Here is a 6705-nt window from a genome sequence, read left to right as displayed (position 1 = left end):
TTACCTGTTTTGTCCCCAGAACCTCAAGTTGAGAATTTTCAGTCTTTGGTTTACAGGTTGGTAATGATTACAGGAACCTGGCAAAAACAAATGCAAATTCTAGAGAAACTCACTTTCAACTCCAACCCACTGATAAAGAACCCACTAATAAAGTTTCCAAAACAAAACACACACACATACACACACACACACACAAAGCACCATGAACAACAACCAGCTAAAACAATAGAGAGGAGAACCAGGCCAACAAAGACTTCAGATTTTAAAATTATTAGACACAGAACATAAAATTTTGTTTAAACAGGTAAGAGGAACAAATATATAAGAATTGAGCTAGATCAGATAGATTAGGCACAGGAATCTAGAGAAAAAGACTGACCAAATTATCTAGACTGCAACACATAGAAATATAGAGATAGACCCAACGATGATAGACTGGATAGGGAAAATGTGGTACATATACACCATGGAATATTATGCAGCCATCAAAAACGATGAGTTCACGTCCTTTATAGGGACATGGATGAACCTGGAAACCATCATTCTCAGCAAACTGACACAAGAGCAGAAAATCAAACACCGTATATTCTCGCTCATAGGCGGGTGCTGAACAATGAGAACACATGGACACAGGGAGGGGAGCACTACACACTGGGGTCTGTTGGGGGGAAATGGGGGAGGGGCGGGGGGTGGGGAGGTGGGAAGAGATAGCATGGGGAGAAATGACAGATACAGGTGAGGGGACGGAAGGCAGCAAAGCACACTGCCATGTGTGTACCTATGCAACAATCTTGCATGTTCATCACATGTACCCCAAAACCTAAAATGCAATAAAAAAAAAAATAATAATAATAATAAAAAAAAAAAAAAAAAAAAAAAAAAAAGAAATATAGAGATAGAAAAGATGACAGAGAAGCCAAAACATAGAAAAGACAGAACAAAGGTTTAACATATGCTTAATTTGAAATCTGGAATTAGATAAGAAAGAGTATAGGGCAGGAATAACAGTCTGAGAATCTTCCAGTTCTGGTGAGAAAGCCAATCTACAAACTCATAAAGCCCCAAAACCTCCAAGCAAGATAAACACATAAAAATAAATTGACATCTGAACACTGTATGATAAAATTGCCAAACAGCAAAAACAAAGAAAATATCTTAAAAACAGTCGTAAGTTACTCCTGAAGAAATATCTTCAACATAAATGGCAACAGGACTTAGCATTGATTTCTCAACAGTGCCAGTCAGAAAACAAGTGAACATATTTAATATCCTGAGAAAAAATAACCATAATTTTATACCTGGCAAAAATATATTTTATACCTAGCAAGATTCTATTTTAAGAACAAGGGAGAAATGGGCATTTTATGATCAATAGCTGAAAGAGTGTCCCATCAATTTATCCTCACTAAATGAAATCTAAGAGAAGTGATAAAGTGGGTGGATTAGGGGAAGGAATTATAAGCAAAGAATGTAGTAAACATACGGGTAAATCTGCAAAACCATTTCTGGTTTAAAATAATAATTTGTAATCCGTGCGATTACAAAAAGAAAAAAAAAGATAAAACTAAAACACTGGGCAAAAATGAAACCTAAATTGGTGGAGCAGGGATCGGAGTAAAGTGGTCTAAGATCCTTGCACTGTTTGGTAGGAGAGGAAAGACACTAATTGCCTTTAGGCTTTAATAAGTATGCATGCTAAAATTTCTAAAGAACCACTAGAAAAGGATCTAGAAATATAATATCTAGGGGATCACTAAATGAATCATAATAGAGTAGAAAACTTCCAAACTATAGAATATTTAAAATAAGACAAAATAATTCATTCAAAAGAAAGCAAGAAAGAAAAAGAGCGGCCGGGCACGGTGCCTCACCCCTGTAATCCCAGCACTTTGGGAAGCCGAGGCAGGTGGATCACAAGTTCAAGAGATGGAGACCATCCTGGTCAACATGGTGAAACCCCGTCTCTACTAAAAATAGAAAAATTAGCTGGGTGTGGTGGGTCACACCTGCAGTCCCAGCTACTCGTGAGACTGAGGCAGGAGAATTGCTTGAACCCAGGAGGTGGAGGTGGCAGTGAGCCAAGATCACACCATGGCACTCCAGCCTGGGTAACAAGAGGGAAACTCCATCTCAAAAAAAAAAAGAAGAAGAAATATGGAAGAGGCAGGAAAAATGTAAATAAAATGAAGAACTAAATTAGAATATACATGTAATTACAATAAATATAAATGCATTATATATTTCAGTTACAAGATAAAAAATGTAAATAAAATGAAGAACTAAATTAGAATATGCATGTAATTACAATAAGTATAAATGCATTATATATTTCAGTTACAAGATAATTATTTTCAGACTGCACAAAAACACTAGCTACATGTCATATGTAAAAGATGCAGTTTAAATATCAGGACACAAAGGTTATTTTATTAGAAAAAATACATTATGTTTTTGTTAACATACTATAAATGAAAATTTGGGCAGTGGCTCACACCTGTAATCCCAGCACTTTGGGAGGCCAAGGCAGATAGATCACAAGGTCAGCAGATTGAGACCATTCTGGCCAACATGGTGAAACCCTGTCACTACTAAAATACAAAAAAATTAGCCTGGCATGGTGGACACCTGTAGTTCCAGCTACTTGGGAGACTGAGGCAGGAGAATCGCTTGAACCCAGAAGGCAGAGATTGCAGTGAGCCGAGATTGCGCCACTGCACTCCAGCCTGATGACAGAGCAAGACTCTGTCTCGATAAATAAATAAATAAAAGTTTTATACTCTATTACTTTATACTCTAGTAGACACAAAAGAGTAAGGATAATAAACATACGAGCAGAAAGTAAAAAGAGGCTGAATGCAGTAGCTCACACTTGTAATATCAGCACTTTGAGAGAGAGCGCAGGACAATCACTTGAGTCCAGGAATTCAAGACCAGCCTGGGCAATATAGCAAGACCTCATCTCTTCTAAAAGTAAAAAACTCACCAGGTGTGGTAGTGCACACCAATAGTCCCATATAGTCCCAGCTACTTGGAAGGCTGAGGTGGGAGGATCACTTGAGTCCTGGAGGTCAAGGCTGTAGTGAGCCGTGATTGAGCCACTGCACTCTAGCCTGGCTAGATCCAGTCTCAAAAAAAAAAAAAAAAAAAAAAAAAAAAGAAGAAGAAGAAAGAAAGAAAAAAGGAAGGAAATTAAACAGAAAGAGAGACCATGGAGAAGACCCAAGGAACTAAAATTTTTTTGGAAAACACTAATAACAGTAACAAAATTCTGGTTATACTGATCAAGAAAATGTAAGACATTACAAATGAAAAAACTGTGATGGCACAGAGATTAAAAATAGTAATGAGAGGCTATTCTAAACAATCATTATGCCTCCCAAAGTTAAAACCAAGATGAAATCAACAGATTTCTAGAAATGCGTAAATTGCTAAAGTGGATTCAAAAAGAAATAGCACACCAGATTAGTCTTACTATAAAATAAATTAAATTAGTGGTTGCAAATCTTCCTAAAATACCACTTCCAGATAAACAGATGACTACCATGAGCAGGTGCCGACTGTTTGAAGGTATACATAATTCTAGTCTTACGCAGACTATTCCAAACAACAGAAAAGCTCTTTGACTTACTTTAGGATAGAAAATCAAGGTTGAGCATTGAAGCCAGTAAAAAAGAAAAAAATTTTGATAAGAAAAGAGAATTATAGGACTTCTCATGCCTGAACATATGTATCTAATAAATGTGCAAAACTATGGAGAGTGTGTGTGTAGTATAAAAATAAAACTATATATCGACCTCACACCATATACAAAAAACAATTCTGGGTGGACTCAAGACTGAAATAGAACACGTAAACAGATACTTCACAAATGAAGAAACATATGACCAATAAACAAATGAAGAAACATGTATGACCTATAAACATAAGATGCTTAAGCTTATTAATAACCAAGAAAATTAAAATTAAAATGAGATTATTTCACACCTACTAAATGGGCAAAAATGTTAAAGTCTGACAATATTAAATGTCAGCGAGAATATGAAACAACAGATTCTTCATGTTGGTAAGGGTGTGAACCGGTACAGCACTTTTGCAAACAGGCATTAAGATGCTGGAGAGCAGTGAGCATGCCTCAGGATCTGTTGTGGCCAGCAGAGGGGACCCCATGCAAAGACCACCAGGTCAGTGGCTGGAGAGAGGGAGTGGCTAAGACTCAAGTTTGGGCCAGGCCTGGTGACTCACACCTATAATTCCAGCACTTTGGGAGGCCGAGGCGGGTGAATCATTTGAGGTCAGGAGTTTGAGATCAGCCTGGCCAACATGCTGAAACCCCTGTCTCTCCTGAAAGTACAAAAATGAGCCAGGCATGGTGGTGCACACCTGTAATCCCAGCTACTCAGGAGACTGAGGCAGGAGAATCTCTTGGACCCAGGAAAATGGAGGTTGCAATCAACCGAGACTGCCTCACTGTACTCCAGCCTGGACAACAGAGAGACTCCGTCTTAAAAAAAAAAAAAAAAGACTCAAGTTTGCTGCCCATGGACACAGAGGTGGGTCCAAGTCAGCAGGGTGTGCCGTACCAAGTTCTGATAAAGCCAAGAGGATGACGGACTGACATATTTTGCAAACTGTGGATCACTTATTGGAACCCAACCAATCTTTCTTTCCTTAACTAAAATAGATTAGGGTAAGTCAATATGGTTTAAGTGTAGCAGGAATGCGAAAATCTTGTAAAATGTATGCTTCAACCATACATGCTATCTTAAAAAAACTTTTGTTTCATCTATCCACAGCATACATATATATATGGTGTACAACGTGTCTACATCTTACTGTGGGTCTTTGAAAACTACTAGATTAGACCACCTATTATAGAACCATAGACTTCAACTGCCAGTATAGCTAAAGAAGCTGCTCCCAGAAGGCAAGAAACCTTGCCTCCAAGAGCAGAGGCCACCGAGCCTACGAACCCTGAGTTTGTTCCTCCTTCATAACAAGTAAACAAAAGGGCAAGGTCGACATTGCTTCCCACACATACTATCACAGGCAAAGAATTGGGGATGGGGTAGGCAAAACAACCTGAGGGAATGAGCGTTATTTCCCTGGAAAAACTTGAATTATCTTAAGGAACCGTTTGGATTGGCAGATCCAACTAAGTTTTTTAATGGGTGTGATCCAAACTCATTCTTTCTCTGATGATCAATGGGTGTGTGCTGGGGAGGAAGGTTCACTGTAGAGAGAATTAACAAACTGTATTTCCTCTACACATGGAGTTTTCCAGGGAATCAAAAGTTGTAATTGCACCATATGGAGGAAGAAGGTTGTAGCCAGGGAGCCAGACGCACAAAGGCTGGGAGCTTGAAGGACCGCAGAAAGTTCAGGGGTGAATAGACATCAACCAGATCCTGGGGCATGCTCCAAGCAGTAAAGTAAGAAAAGCAAGATTATAAAAGAACTTGAGGCTGGGCACGGTGGCTCACGCCTGAAATCCCAGCACTTTGGGAGGCCAAGGTGGGTGGTCGTGAGGTCAAGAAATCAAGATCATCCTGGCCAACATGGTAAAACCCCACCTCTACAAAAAATGCAAAAAATTAGCCAGGTGTGGTGGTGCATGCCTGTAATCCCAGCTACTTGGGAGGCTGAGACAGGAAAATCACCTGAACCCAGGAGGTGGAGGTTGCAGTGAGCCGAGATCGTGACGTTGCACTCCAGCCTGGTGACAAAGTGAGACTCCGTCTCAAAACAAACAAACAAACTTGAAAGTTAGGCAGAAAAAGAGAGACTTGGTAGACTGGGCAATGAAAAGCCATCGAGGTTCTTTTTTGAGACAGGGTCTCGCTCTGTCACCCAACCTAGAGTGCAGTGGCGTAAACATGGCTCACTACAGCCCCAGCCTCCCAAGCTCAAGTAATCCTCCCACATCAAGCCTCCCAAGTGGCTGGGATCACAGGTGCACACCACCATGCCCAGCTAATTTTTCTATTTTTTGTAGAGATGGGGTTTTGCCATGTTGCCCAGGCTGACATCAAGGTTCTTTGTAGACAAGGAACACAGACAGCAACATTGACAACGTAACAATAAAAATAACTACAAACATTTGAGTTGTGCCAGGCTCTGTGCCGAGTGCTTTGCAGAGACTCATGATTTAGCCCTCCTAATAATCCTTTCAGGATTTCCACATTACTGAGTTTTATTTCCATATTACTTATGGAAATATTACTTAAGACTTGGGTCTTAGGATAAGTAACTCGTCTAAAGTCACACAGCTGTTAGGTGGCGGGCGGGGGGGCGGTCTGAGGACACAAAGTCTAGCTTCAAAGCCCGTATTTCAAGACGGTTTTAGGGACAGAAGTCTTCCAGAGCATGGTCAAGGTTACCTGTAGTTTTTTTGGAGTGAAGCATCCATAAAAGTTGTGGAGATGAACAGGGGGTAGATTTCAAAGAAAGTAACAAGAAGCCCTGGTGATAAATTAGATATATGGGATGTAAAACAAGGCGGTGGGGTGTCCAAGTTTTCTAGCCTGGAAGTAAGGATAATGGTTGCAACCGAGAGAGAAAAGATGAGGGCCCTTAAGGATAGTTTCTGCCTAAATCTTTAACCTCTGAACTTATGGCACTCCTCTTGTTCCCATTGTTCAGACTAAAAACCCACTCTGCCAGGATCTTCATGTTGATGTAAAGGAACTATTAAAAATCATTATTCTG

At 39.9% G+C, this 6705-nt stretch overlaps 1 protein-coding gene across 11 annotated transcripts in view; it reads right to left on the bottom strand.

Moving 5' to 3' along the window:
* The window catches only part of FOXN3 (forkhead box N3), a 470182-nt gene that overhangs the window by 454111 nt on the left and 9366 nt on the right, over positions 1 to 6705 (bottom strand). Inside the window, exon 2 of one of the 11 annotated variants that reach the window (XM_074393488.1) lies at positions 5 to 77. The exons of the other annotated variants lie outside the window; for them this stretch is intronic. The gene's annotated coding sequence lies outside the window, so the exon portion shown is untranslated. The remainder of the gene's footprint in view (positions 1 to 4; positions 78 to 6705) is intronic. 11 annotated transcript variants of the gene reach the window in all.

The sequence above is a fragment of the Saimiri boliviensis genome, chromosome 2 (genome assembly GCF_048565385.1).
Source record: "Saimiri boliviensis isolate mSaiBol1 chromosome 2, mSaiBol1.pri, whole genome shotgun sequence".
Taxonomy (NCBI): Eukaryota; Metazoa; Chordata; class Mammalia; order Primates; family Cebidae; genus Saimiri; species Saimiri boliviensis.
Note: the sequence above shows the minus strand (reverse complement) of the source record. Positions and strands in the feature narration are given on the sequence as shown.